Raw genomic sequence first — 15,461 nt, 5'->3', positions numbered from 1 at the left:
AGCGCATTCATTTTTATCTGTAGTGATATGTCGCGAATTTCTCAACTGTAGATTATGGGATTTCGGAAATAGTCTAGTCAAAGTTTCTTTCTTTAATCTACTATTATGATTATAAACAATAAATAAACAAATTTCAAATTGCGATTGGTTCAGCGGTATTGGAAATATGTTGGTCACAATGAGGTCACTTTTCAAAAAAGTCGACGCCGAGATAATCGCGTTGCAAGTAGAACGCGTTAATTGGTTTATTCAGATTTTAATGAAAACTCCTCAGAAGGCGGTGCAGAAAAGGCGACATAACACTAGGGGAACTTTGATTTTGTACTTTTCAGGATGCAACTTAAAATGATGTATGGAATATGCTATATATGGAAATATGGATATATTGCGATAAACTATTTTTCGGGACTGAAAAATAGTTACGCGGTCGTTTTTAAACCGATTTCCTATTTTTAGTATTCTGGAAAAAGAAGAAAATACCTTTCCAGCGGTATGCAATGTTTCGTTGTTTTGATAAAAATATTATGCGGTATTAGGACAGCAATATAAAAGAACCATTATTTTGCGATTTTTTATGAAATTTATGAAAATGAAATTCTTATGAATAGACGTATTTGTTTTATTGCAAATTTAGTTTTTAATTTAACGCCCTATTTATCGTCAAAATCGGTTAAAATATTGCAAAGTTTTTAATTTTTTTTCCAAATTAGAAACTTCTCCGCATGAGCTGTTAAGAGGTTAGTAGTGAGGCATTATCGTGTGCTATAGGATTCTATACTTACACACCAAAGAATATGAGTTTTATCGTTGACGTAATTGCAATCATGACACATTTTAACAAAACGTGATTCAAGAAATGACGAAATATAACCGTATTCCGTTATTTTTCATGAAAGATGTACACGGAAAAAAATCCGTTCATAAATTCATGAACAAATGGTCACGATTTCGTGAACTGAACAATTTACGAAAACCATGACCAAGTTCCTGAAATTATGAATAATAAACCTTGTATTCATGAAACTATTTGTGTTTTCTAAAAACCAGTTCGCCACGAATATATACATGGCGTTACATTAGAATGTTTGGTTGGGTTACTGTTGTTGTTCCCTGGACATGTTTAGTTTTAGTCGTGATTTTTGTTCATGATTTGGGGATACACAGTCGACAGTCAAACGTTATTCATGATTTCAAGAGCTTATTCGCGATTCTTGTGAATTCTCATGACGTTAGCGGGATCAAAGTTCATGATTTGAAGATCTTAGTCGCGATGTTCGTAATTTCTATTATCGTTATCGTGATATTTTAGTCATGAGAAGAGTGAATCATGTTCATGATTTCAGGATCTTTGTCACGGGTTTAAGGACGTCAGTCACGAGTTGTGTAATTTGTGTTCATGATTTCAGGATCTTAGTCGCGATTTTTGTAACCTCTGTTCATGTTGTCGTGATATGTTGTCATTAATGGAGCAATTCATGTTCATGATTTCAGGATCTTAGTCACGGTTTTAGATATTTTTGTCACTAGTTGTGTGATTTGTGTTCATGATTTCAGGATCTTAGTCACGATTTTCGTAATTTCTGTTCAATGTTGTCGTCATATTTTATTTTAAAGCTTACTTTCAAAGAGTAATGTAACTAACGTTCATGATATCAGCAGTGTTATCATGGTCTTCGTAAATTCTCTTCGCCTTATCGTGATCTACTAGTTTTTGGTTGCTAACGGTTTTTTTTACTCAGAATAACGTGACAATATGAACTGGATCATTAAAATAAGACTCATTCGCGATATCTGGTTCTGTGAACTATATCACGCACACTATTTGGGGTTCTCAGTGCAGAATTCGTTTTCACAATCACAATGAACCTTATCAAATGAATAACGATGTTCGAGGTCCTAATAGTTTTTTTATTTCTACTGCTCATACCTATTAGTGGTCGCTAGCATCTGGGCATTTCATGAAAAAGTGCATGGAACCAAAATTTATTCCACGAATAATACTCCAAATGTTGTGAAAGAGTCTACGTAAAAATTTCATTACCATGTTGCATGAAATTGTAAATGATTGGGGATATCTTCTAAATATCACAATAACGCAAATAGATACAAGATAGATCGTAAATCATGTACCAGGAATCATGATCTAGTTCACGAATACGTGAATAATATTTTATGATTTCGTAAGCTTTTTCACGAAAACGAATAAGTTGTGACTGTTATACTAGGTATCATGAACCAGTTCATGAATACATGAATAATACTTCATGATTTCGTGAACTATTTCACGAGCACGAATATTGGATCGTAACTAATATGTTAGGAATCATTAACCACTTCAGGAACACATGAATAATATTTCCTGATTTCGTGAACTATTTCACGAGCACGGATATTGGATCGTGACTAATATGTTAGGAATCATGAACCAGTTCACGAATACATGAATTATATTTTATGATTTCGTGAACCATTTCACGAAAATGAATGATGAGGTTTCCAGGTTACCAGGTTTCATGAATACATGAATAATATTTCATGATTTTGTGAACTATTTCACGAGCACGGATATTGGATCGTGACTAATATATAGGGATCTTGAATTAGTTCACAAAGATTGAACGGATTCATGAATAAAATTCTGCATTTCATGAAATAGTTCACAAAAAAAATAGCTACAATATTTTGATTTTGTGAACTAATGTTCCTATATCTATGAAAAAATCATGATTCAACCTTTGGTTTTATGAATAATGTTCGTAAAGTTGTGAACTAATTCGCGTACTGAGAATCGAATTAGAAATAATTTGGCGGAATCCGTGACTGGAGTTCACAAAACAAAAACAAATACTTCCACTAATGAAGTCGTTATGCGGGCGTTACTGAAGAGAAATTGAATATAATTATAAAAGCCATGATTTTTGTTCATGGTCCTGTTTTCGTAACGTAAAAACGTGATTGTTCCAGAATTCATGGCACTTTATTCACGATTTTGGGAAGAATTTTTTTCCGTGTACTTTCCCTGCGCATTGCCTTAAAAATTCGACTTCCGGTTCCGGAATTACAGGGTAATGAGTACGATCACCACGGTGTCTCAAATTGCTCTACTGCTCTTTATCGCGATCAATACTAGAATTAGTTATGGGTGCGTTTCGACTTCGTTTCATCAGAAACCGACACTAACTTTTTGTCGGAATAGATTAGCGCCGGCTTGACGCTAAATCCCTAAAACTTAAACACACTTTGTGTTTCAATCGATCGACTGGTCAAACGTGATGTCCCGTCCGAGCAGAAGTTCTGTTTATGCCAATAAGACACAGTGAAGCCGAAACTTGTCTTGGCCTAGCAGGCCTATGCGAAAGCACTATGCTATATTTCATCCTATGGAGAAAAATTGTGTAAATTTGATTAGCTACATATGCTCACTAACGCTATCTATGAGCAAACAGCGGGTTTAAGCTTATACATCTGGTATTACTGTGGATCGTATTCTTATATCGTGTTTTAGTAGCTAACATGGTGTTTATTAGAATGGCTCTTTTTGAGTTCCATTTGTGGTCCCAAATGACTGTGTAAATTTTGAGGGCGAATGGTTGCTCCCGGATCTGCGCTTTGCGTTTCAAGTTTGTATGGAAATTAGTATGGGAAACACAACTTTGTTGCATCTCTGCACGTCCAGTTCGCTATTTCACTCAAACTGAGAAACCATCCCAACAAAAAGTTTGTCCAGAATGTGGTTAACAACTTTGCCGAAAATTGTAATTAGATAAGATTTTTGATTAAAATGTTGTTACGATTTTAAGATAGAAGGGTTTGATTAATCGCAGAAATTAATTAAATCTGTCAACACTCCAAATGTACCTCAAACACCTACGTTTACATTCTGAATATCTCACAATATGTTCATCATAAAGACTTGGTGTCTTCGACAGAGTTTTCCTGAATGATTTTCTAAATCACAAGCAGAAGTTACCTTTATCGCTTTAATATTATTGAAACAAATCTATGCGAATGTTCAGAATCTCATTAAGAACCAACTCGATTCACCTATCAGTGTGATTGAGTCATTCTGATTTCATTTATCAAATTTTTATTGCTTCTGCCCAATCAATTGGCATTGGCTGATGATAAATACAAGACACGTAAATAAGTTGTCATTTGTTCGAATCTCGATCACAAAGGATTTTCTGTGTCAGTAAAAATATTTAAAGTTAGCATTAGAATTATTAACCTGTGAATTGTTTTGGTATCCATCTTGAAAATTAGCTGGAAGGCTATTTTAATTGCATATCATTTTGACTTCGCAGAATGATTCCAAATGAGCTGTTGGTCATTACAAGGTTAATACACTGCTTCTGCTGATACTAGAAATGTTTCCCAATTAGGTTTCGAATAAATAACAACTGTTTTATAAGAATGGTATCACCAGATCTTGGCAGTTGATTGCGAAAATGCGAATAACACATGTGATGAATAGTATCCGAACAGTTTGATCTCACTGTTACGTGAAATAAATCGATTTTTGACTTCCTAACTACTTTTATGTAATTCAGAAAATAATTTTGAAAAATTCTTTCGATATTTCAAGTCTCTGCGATGAACACGTTCTGAGATATTTTGAATTCAAACGTAGGTGTTGGGGGTATATTTGCAGTGTTGACCGAATTAATAAACCCTTCTACCTTGAAATCTTAATAACATTTTTATAAAAAATCGTAGCAAGTAACAGTTTCGGCAGTTTTCCCATACAAACTTTAAACGCAATGCGGAGATCCGGAGAGCAACCAATTGAACCTATTTTTGTTAGGGGACACTTTGCCACTGCGACCACTATTCAGGTTATCTTTTGTGGCTGCCCCTGTTTGCTCTACATGTTACAAACTACCCGAATCCAATGTAGTTGGAAGCGAGTTGTTTGTTTGTCCTCATGTGTCGTCCCAATCGGGTAGTACATTATTAATATAGCTGAGGATCTGTTTGGGACAGGTATGCCACACTTCGTGAGGCACCATATGATGCCTTCCGAAGTATGGCTCCCTTTGAAAAAATAGTACTGCACAATGGCAGAGAATATGTTCCGAGCTCTCGTGCTCGTAGTTACAAAATCGACAAATGTCATCATGACTTTTGCCAATATTTTTGAGATGATACTTAGCAAGACAATGTCCCGTGAATAATCCTGTGATTATACGTAAATCTTTACGTTTTAAATCCATTAGTTTTTTGGCTCTCGTTGTATCTGGATGAATGAATTTCTTAGCTTGTCGAGCGCCTTCTACGTTACGCCGTTTAATGGTTGGTCTCTTACCCAAGCCAAAAGTTCTAGTTTAATGGCACAGGTAGATATACTTAGAAATGGTTCTGGTCCAACAAACATTTTTGGTGAACCACGCCTGGCTAATTCGTCGGCCACTTCGTTACCATCAATTCCTTGCTGGGCAGGTACTCAGAATATCATTACTTTGTTCCGAGTTGCCAGTTGTTGTAAAGATGTGATGCACTCCCAAACCAGTTTGGACCAGAGCCTAAAATTCTCATACCTATTCAATGAACGACGAAATTCAAAAAAATCATTTTCGTCTTTTCCCTGCCTCCTTCGTCGCTAAATGCATGAGAAAACAAAAACAATAAAGGCGATGTCCCCTCCACTCTCGATTCTACGAAAACGAGTACAATGCAATGCACATCAAAAAATACAACTAAAACATAGTTAAAACAAGAAATATGCACACCTATCAGGCTTCCGTCTTACAATACCATCACTAGCTCGCAAATCTACAGAATCGACCAGCGACATATAAATATCATTGCTAGTGTATTTTCGTTTCCCCAGCAGTAAGCTCAATATCGAAGGTACCAGTATCATTCTGAATTTCAAAACGAAAACGAGTGTGTGGAGGTAATAATAAAAACGCTCTGCTACACGCATGCTTTGTCCTAAGCTATTGTCTCATTTTTGATTTCGCAAAGCGCTAGTGGTATGGAAAGAATTTTTGTTCTTTCGTCAGTTTCGCCTGATTTTAGCAAATGAAAAAAACATTTTCCGACTCTGGTTTGGACTCACATTTCGACGATCTTAATGCCAACAGTGCTGCTTGGCTGTCCGAGAAGATTGCGATTTTTGCATGTCCTACAGACCTCCGAGCAGGTGTATATTGCATATACCTTTGCCTGGAAAACTGTAGGCCACTTTCCCATTGATATCGCTTCTTTAACTCTTAGTCCGTAGACTACCGACCCAGTCAGCTCACCCATTTTAGAACCATCCGTATAGAATGATATTGTACCTTGAGGTAGTATAGGACCCCCTACATCCCATATCTGACGATCCACTATGTGGACCTCATATGAGCCATCGAAGTTTGGTTTAGCTTCCATTTTATCTTGAACTGTAGTCAAGACAGGGTTTAGTTTGAGTTCCTTTATTATACTCAGGTGATTATTTAAATCCCCATCAAAGAGTGATTTAGTGAAAGTTTACGATGTTTTCACAAAACTCGCGCATTGATAGTTTTTCAGCCTTTCTCAACTCAGTGTTGTATTTAGTAAGAGCGGTCCTGTAGTTTGACCAGTTACCAGTAATCTTCGCTTTATTGAACAGGCTCCTAGCTTCCTTCCTAAGTGTTGCTAGATTTTCGTTCCACCAAGGAACATCACAACATACAGACCTCGTTACAAAAGGGAAACTTTCATTATAGGCGGTTATTATCCTCTTTTGTAAGTCGTTTGCCGCATTATTCAGATCTGCAGGAGATTGGATCTTACTCGCCGTTTTTTTCGACTGTTCCAGGTGTGGGCGGAATACACACCAATTTGTTTTCATTATTTCCCTGTGTTTTTCCACTGTGAGTTTATTGGCTTCTATGGCGAACATTATGTGTCTGTGATCCGACAGACTAAGTTCGTCGGAGACGTGCCAACTCTTTATCTATTCCGTTATTTGAGCGCTGCATAACGTGAGGTCCAGTAATTCGCTCCTAACTGCGGCCATAAACTCCCTTGTTACATACATTGACATCATTTGACGACAGGTATTCTAGTAGGTACTCACCTCTAGCATTAATATCCGTGCTACCCCGTTTTGTGTGATGTGCATTGGCATCACATCCAATGATAAAGGGTTTGTTTATGCTTCTGCAGTACTTTATGAGAGCATCGATTTCAGAAGGCGGTGTTTCTTTGCCGTCGATTTTTGAGGCCAATGCTTCGTCCCATTTATTGTGCCGACGGCTAGTCATAGGCTGTGTGCTGGTCAACGTTCCAGGGGCCTTTTTTGGCCCAGTATTTGCTTCGGCTTTTACCGTTTGCGCACCTTCGTCTGCAGGGGGTTTTCGATCCTCCTCTTGCATGTCAGTTCGTGAGCCGTCTACGGTACGGTGCTTTTGTGTATAACGCGTAAGACGGGCTGCCACCAATGCACTCGTTACCGTTGCTGCAGGCTTGCTATGATCAGTAGTCCGTCGTGAGGTGCACCGTGTTGGGTCACCCACAGGAGCTTTTACAGTCCATGCTTGCCTAGAACTTCCACGTTCGGCGAAGACCAGGGCCCCCTTCAACTGGCGCATTCTAGCCTTTCCGAATTCGTAGTTCAGTTGGTTGTGTTGGGAGGTTATCAGTTTCACTGAAGTCTCATCTACCGCCAAAAAGGATCTCTACCGTTTTGAGGACCGTAGTTCTCTTCACGACGCTCCAGCATTCCGTGCAGAAATTGTCGTTCTGATTTTGCACCAGGCGGAGGATGTTCCCATCGGACCTTTCGATGCAGTCGGGGAAATACCCGATGTAAAGCGCATGTTTTGGAATCTGCGATGCTTCAACGGCTTCTAAAGAAGCGCCTTCCCAGGGCTTGATCGCAGCTGTGGCATCCTGCAGCCACTTAGCTGTATCTTTGTCTATACAGGCAATTTCGAGATATCCTTGTTTGTAGGTGCACTTCCTAAACTTGGGTCTCGTATTGCTTGAGCTCCATGACGCTTTCGATCAGCGCGCATCGAGTAGCTTTCTGCTGTTCATGGCTGAGGGTATTCGTAGGGTACCCAACCGCCCAAGCAACACGGTATGTCGATAAGCTGTTTTTACAACACCAATGTCACACATTAATTGGTGAAAATATTACTGCAGCAAGCGTTATTCAACTGTTATGCAATTAAAAAAGCGCAAGAGGCGGAGCTTATAGGCAACATGTTCATTTGTTCCGAATGATGTACCAAGAATCATAATAACAACAAAGATTGTTGCAATAATGCTAGCGATTGCTTTGAAAACAACTTTATCGAAATGAAATGAAACTTAATGTGTTTCATGAAATTGTTATGCAAACAAAGTATAAATATTATGTTCACATTCAAATATGACAATATCATTAATGTGGGTGAAAATGTTTAACCAACAAAATTGGATCGAGTAATTTTTGAAAATACTTTGATATTTTTAAAGGGCCTTAAAACAACGTTGATATAAACTCAATAAATTTTGTACTTATTTTGTGAATTATTTATCGTACGCAAAGAACTGTGCTCAAATATGTTTTTACATTTCTTATAAAAGAAATGTATAGAATTCGCTCAAACTTTCAAGATTTTTTTCGAGGCCCGGAGGGCCGAGTCTTATATACCAATCGACTCAGCTCGACGATTTGGGACAATGTCTGTGTGTGTGTGTGTGTCTGTGTGTGTGTGTGTATGTAACGGACAAATTCTCATTCGTGTTTCTCAGCAATGGCTGAACCGATCTTATCCAAACCAATTTTAAATGAAAGAACTAAAAAACAGTATGAACGCTATTAATTTGTTTTTGATTATGATGTTTGGTTTCCAAGATATGAATGTTTGAATGCGTAAAAATGGCGTTTTTTTGCAGTTTTTTTGAATTATCAGCCGAAATCGACAATATAGATTAACAATTTATATATTTTTAGACAGCTTTAACGAGTACCTTTGGAACAAGCTATAGATTGTTGAAATCGGACTATTATCAAAAGAGATATTTAACATTAAATGCGGACGAAAGATTTTTATCATTTCCCATAGCCAGAAATATGACCAAAAACATGCAATCTATTATTAACGCCAAAACGGCTTACTTTAGGTCAATAGTATCTTCGGAGAATTTAATGGAGGTAATATGCCCTTTCTTTCGGTATTATGCTTTTGCTGATTAATCCCCCTATGAGTGAAATATTTTCACAAATTTTCTTGGAAGTGATTATATCGAAATGATGCCTTCAGCAAATTTGTAGCTCTTGCTTTTGCGAATAACTTTACTGAAGACTTTAAATATCTATTTTGAATACTTTAAAAGTTATGGCTTGTTGTTTGTTGATTACGCTTTGTCGCCTATTTATTGTTCAATATAGTAATAATCCATTGAAATAAGCTAAACATTATTTCGATAGAACGAATTTTGTATTTCATTTTACTATCTACAACCGCTAGAAATAATCACCGAACACTTCCAAGTTGTCTGGAAGGAACTTGATAACTTATCAGTACAAAAATGTTCATTTGTGCGAACCTTCTGACTGCATTTTTTCTAACTTATAACCATCGGATCGATCTGAAACATATCGGAAAATGAAAAGCGAAATAAATAACTCCAAGCAACGGCGTAGCCAAGAGAAAGTTTTGGGGTTTAACACCATACAACCCCCCCCCACCCCCCCCCCCATCACAACCAAAAAAAAAAATTGGATTGAAGTTGAAAATTTATTTATTTAATTCAATATTACAATAACAATTATCTGATCCGTAGATTGATAACCTGTTGTTGTAAACATCATGAGGACTTTTGATAAATTGTCGGAATAGGGACCTCCTGATATGTAACTGATCTATTGGTCTTGATTTCACAGTTGTCTAATAGCATCAATATCAAATTCCTGCCTGAAAACATTCCAATAGAAAATTCCAGAGTTCTGTAATCAATCATAATCCTCAGATTTATTTCCAAATTGAGCTCGTTTTTGTAGAGATGTACTGTAATAAGGGTCTTTATTTAATAGGAAGCGAAGTTAAAATTGATTTAATGTCTATGAAACATAGAACTGCTCACCAAAAAAGTGCATAACTTTCAACATGCCAAATTGATGCCAAATGACTTTAAAATGCATGAAACATTGAGATGTTTGACAAAAATTGACTTTTTTGGACTTTGGTACATTTTTGCCTTTCTCATATAGAAAGGTTATGCAATCACTCTAAAAATCGTCAATCATACTGGCCCGGAGGGAGTATGCAGTAAGGGGTTGCTACTTTAAAATTAAAACTAGTTTAAAATTTCTTAACAAGTTGAAAATTATCGGCAAGACCTGGACCTCCCGGATCATTCTCCATGCTCCGCCGCTGGTTTCAAGCGATGTTTCAATATCACATAGTATCTCAAGATCGTGGCTGTCGTTCCGTTGTATGTATGTGCAAATCGTACTGAACATGTAATATTCATTTCCACCATTGTATTGAACATGACCAGCCATGGAATCGTAGTCTGGACAAATGAGACAAGCACAATTGCACCACTAGGTGGATTAAAACAGGTTTTTATTTTGGGAATGCGTCGAGTTGAGACGAAAACGTAATATGATTAAAAACGAGGATAACACTTTCCGAATGTAGAGAGAAATTTATGAAAAATGACGATTTCCATTCGACTCTAGCAGGTTCTGATCGATTTTGATGAGCATTTGATTTTTGTTGTATGACCAATTATATGTATAGGTCAAATGTTTAAAAACAGTAATTTAAGGTCAAGATAGCATCATTTTGAAACCGCCAATTTCGGAGGTTTAGTATCTTCAATGAGTTTTACAAACGTTAAACAGCGCATCATTTGATAAAATAATTTTGACGGTATATCGTCCAAGAAGTATTTATGGTGAATTTTCTCAGGTTAATATTCATGACTACAATAAAGTCTCAACAAATTCGCTAAAGACACGAACTCTGTTACTATTTTCTGAAAAAATAATTTTGCATAATTTTAAAACTTCAAAAATTACGGTTTCGGAATTATGTCGTTTGGACAGTATAACGAACCGAATTTCTGGCTACGCCGCTGACTTCAAGTAAGTAGAAACAAAGTCGTTCTACACTCGTTCACAAGAAACTTCTTCGAATGCTGAATATCTATTATAATACATTGAAACCCCGATTTTATCAGCCAAATATGAACCTAGCTTTGATGGGCTCTAGCAGACGAACAAGACTGAATTCGAGTAAATCCTTTCTTGAGCATGTTTTCCTTATCATGAAGATGGAAATATGCAAAAATAAAAAGTTCATCATAATCAGAAATAGTTATCAGACTACATCAAGGGACGGGAAGATTATTTTAACAGCTTCAGTTTATTATAAAGAATAAAAATTGCCCGATTTAGTCAATGTCCCCATTTTGTCAGCCTGAAATACACCATGAGATGAGTAAAAATGAGTCTTTATTGTATGTATTATTCACTGTGTTTCACATTAATAGATACATTTCATTTTTGGTGATTTTTTTATTGCATCGAACTACAACAATTTTTAAGTAGCTTTCAAGGGGTTATTTTCTAGACTTCTTCCAAAATTTGGCGAACCTATTCCAATTCGTATATCAATTAATTGGTATACTTGAGGGTTTATATGTTGCAGATAGAGAAAATACTGAAATTTTCAGCTTTTTTCCTACACAATATTACGAAAGCTTATTAATACATTTTTCCTAATAAGTTTGTGAAAATTATAAACTATTTGAATTTTTTTAATAGTTTAATTTTTTATTTAACCGTGATTTTTAATAAATAGTGACCATCGCTTCACAACGTAGTCTATTTTTCATGGCTTGCGGTGAGCACGATCTCTCGAATTGCTGAGCTGAAAATTATGGAATAGAAATTAGTTTTTAGTATCCTTAACAGATTTAACTCGCCGCGCAGATAGCTCTGAATTAGACCCGCTGGTGCCCTAAGACGATTTCGCTAGATTTTCAGAGCACTGTGCACCCAGTGCATTAACGCAAATGACGGAAGGATATCGAAAAGTTTCGTGAAAATGAAAATTCCCGTAATGATGACGATTTTCCCAAACGCTTCGTTTTCGAGAGGTTTTTATTTGTTCTTTGGCATTAGGATTAGCGATAATAATTCAAATCAAGGATACTACTGGGAAGTCACCTTTAGAAAAAGTCGATGTCGAAGTAAAATTTGGAACTATGCACGCATGCACTTCAGAGATAACGTGATATCAGGAGCTGCGATTTCATTTCAACGCTTTTTTGTGAAAAGGGCGATACTTACAAATGTAAACATGGGGCTTTTTTCATATATGCGAATGAGGGCTTTGAAACGCAACAAATTAACCTAAAAATTTGATTCTACGGTATTGCTTTCTTAAACTACAGCAAAAATACAACGGGCGAAACTGTATTTTTATTTGTTTATTTAAAGTTTCACCCTCCACGCTCCATGCAAACAAACAGGGCGATACTTTTTTTTCTAGCAGTTTAGAGGCGAAACTGTTATTTTCGTATTTTTTTAGGATTATCAAGCTGATACCAGCTGTATATAGTAACAATGATCGCTATTGAAAAAACACGGATGACATCGGTGGTGTAGAACGGTAGTTATTGTAAAAAAACGTAAGGGCGATACTTCAATGCTGATAGGTGGGACCGAAAAAGTAAACAATCGCCAAAGGGGCGATACTATCATTTTGTCAATTTCAATAGCAGAAACAAATTTTAATTATATAATTTCAAATACTTTATAAAGTTTTGGGTTTCGATCACTGAATCATGCAATCTAGGATGTAAAAAACACAATAGATCTTAAATAGGAAATAAAACCAAGTCTGGAAATATTCGCTGTTGATTTTCTTTGAATGGTATCACTGCTAGTATCGCACTTTTCAAGAAAAAGCGTTAATTTCTTAGTTCTCAGTCGCGTTGGAAATTTGAGTAAAGTATAAACTTCAAATCGATTCAAAAAAAAAATTGATTTTTTTGGCTCAGTACAATATATAACCCCTTTAGGAAAATTCAGTTTTCCCACCACAATTTAGATATTTTATTAACAGAGCATTAACAATAATTCTTTGGTATGTCTATTTTAAGGGCCATTTTTTCGCTTTCCCATTGATTTGGTTTAAGATTTCTAGCACTGATGTTGTCCTATGCTGATTTGAGCGATTCTCTGAGTCCTGCCAGTATCCCATGTAGTATGTGTTATCAAAAACATCGTGAAGCATCAAGTTCTAAATGTTCTCAATATAATATCCGAAGAGTTATAAGAAATGTCTCATCACACTGTTAGGTGGATTAAAAGCGTTTTTTCGAGAGTAATCAAAAATTTGAAGCATATTAATGATGAAAATTTTGGGTTCCGATCAAAAAATCTATGCATATTAACTGTTCGTCAGCAACTTTTATCGAGAAAGAATTCATTCTATCAATAAGTATGGCGGTTCTTTTTATTTCTACTATGTTACAAACTGAAGTTGAGTAAAAGTTTTATAAGTGTATCCGGAATCAAATTTGCTGACAAGTTGAATAATAATGTCATCTCCAGTTTACGCGATGATGCTTGCAACAAAATTGTTTTAGCTGTGCAGTAGAGTCACAAACATGTTGCAAAAAACATCAATAATATGTGTCAAAGTTGATTGTTTCAGAAAACATAAGCACCACAAATAAATAACTAAGATGTAACGTGCAGCAGCTGTGTTTCACACATGCAACAGTCATGTTTTTTGCAATTCTGTTGTCATTGTGATGCAACATATAACTTTTGTTGTTTTTCTAGAACATGTTGCAAGTGCTGCTTGGGCGGAGTGATGGCCATCAAGTACGACTTGGCCATTTCGTTGAAGGTTGGGCGCTGCTCAGTTTTTAGTGTCTGTCTAGGATCCTGACCCTTGATCTTTTTCGGTTTCGGTTCCCTCCTGTACCCATTATTGTTCGGCGACTCTGTGTCCGTCGAACGCCATCGCTTGGATGATGCCTTCCCTATTGGGATTTTTGCCAACTTTAGCGCTTTAGCGGGTTTGTGGCCGTTTCTCAGCAGCCACACATAGCATTTTTTCGCCGCTCCACTTAAGTGACGAGTACTTCCTGTTCCTCTTGTTATATTCTCCGAGCCCTCCGACCCACCAGTTGCTCCGCCGGACTAGTCTGTGTCCTCCCTGGTCATTTTCCGATCCCCCTCTCTATCTGGAGAGTTGAGAATGGACGAAGTGCACGACACATCATCCTCCAATGAGCCACTATTCAGCAGCTCTCCAAGTTTGTTTTCCGCGCAATCCTTCTTTTCTTCTATCTCCATCGCCGTAATCTCCTCGAAACTCATATTTATAGTGTTCTTAGCGTTTTCCGTTTTGTGCCCACGAATAGCAAGGGAAAGAAAGTCAACCCTTTCAGAGCCCCGCATTCATCCCTCGGCACGGGTCGCGTCACACCTTGGATTGGGGCATAAATTTTACGGTTCGGGTTTTGAGGCCCGCCCGTTTTCAGCCTCTCATTCCGATGCTACAACAGAAGGCTGCTAGCACCCAGCCGATATCGATCTAACGACCACATGTCATCGAAAGACTCACGTGGAGGCATGAGATAGGAAACTTGAGAGTACTATGTTATCTCACCATTTGTTAGTCGCCTCTTACGACATGGTGAACAGAAACTGATCCAATAATTGGCACAGTCATTTGGGACTCAAAAAGTGCTGTGCTCCCTAATTTGAATAATTTTTAAACTTTTCCATTCAACCTCGAGCTAGTCTAGCGTGCATGGCACAGCGACTCACCCCTTGGCGTCATCGGAAATATATTCGACATATTTCAGGTTTCAGGTATTTCATTATTGCAAATTTTAAACCATTTAAAATGCGCTTCGGTTAGTCTAAAAACGAGCGCGAATGATGATAGCATAACAGCGGCGTGGAGAAAGAAATCAATATATAATTTTCATTTTATTTGCTATATAAATATCAAAGTTTATAAACGAAAAATATTACTTGAATTACGAAATCTTCAATTACATAGGCGTTACCATATCTATATCGACAAATGTCTCGAGACACTAAAGGAAATCACTTTTCATGATATCGTATTGTTTTTGGAATGTCTTTTTTTTCCATGCGTTTATTTGACACGGCATTTGCAAAAGCTTTTTACGCCAGTTTCTTTTTTTACATAGCACGTTACAAAAATCCTTAAGACTAATTTTAACTATACTAGTAATTTGTCTAAAACTAACACTGAAATCACTTTATTGTTTGCTTTTTTCCTTACATTGTTGTATTTCATAATGATCTAGTATTTTCGGGTGTATTTATTTACTTTTTTCTGTTATTGTCTAAATTTAAAAACTGAATATTCTAGGACACTTTAATTGGTGAATGATTAGCCTTGGATGAGAGTATGAGGAGATGAATTTAATTAAATTTTGACAGACGCTGTTTTTAGAAAATGATAGATAAGTTCCATGTATAGAGGATCGCG

General features: G+C 36.7%; 1 protein-coding gene across 8 annotated transcripts in view; it reads left to right on the top strand.

Annotated features, from left to right (window-relative positions):
• Window positions 1-15,461, top strand: part of LOC131685610 (serine-rich adhesin for platelets) — a 331,716-nt gene that overhangs the window by 159,428 nt on the left and 156,827 nt on the right. The window lies entirely within an intron of this gene.

Source organism: Topomyia yanbarensis, chromosome 2, assembly GCF_030247195.1.
Source record: "Topomyia yanbarensis strain Yona2022 chromosome 2, ASM3024719v1, whole genome shotgun sequence".
Classification (NCBI taxonomy): domain Eukaryota; kingdom Metazoa; phylum Arthropoda; class Insecta; order Diptera; family Culicidae; genus Topomyia; species Topomyia yanbarensis.
Note: the sequence above shows the minus strand (reverse complement) of the source record. Positions and strands in the feature narration are given on the sequence as shown.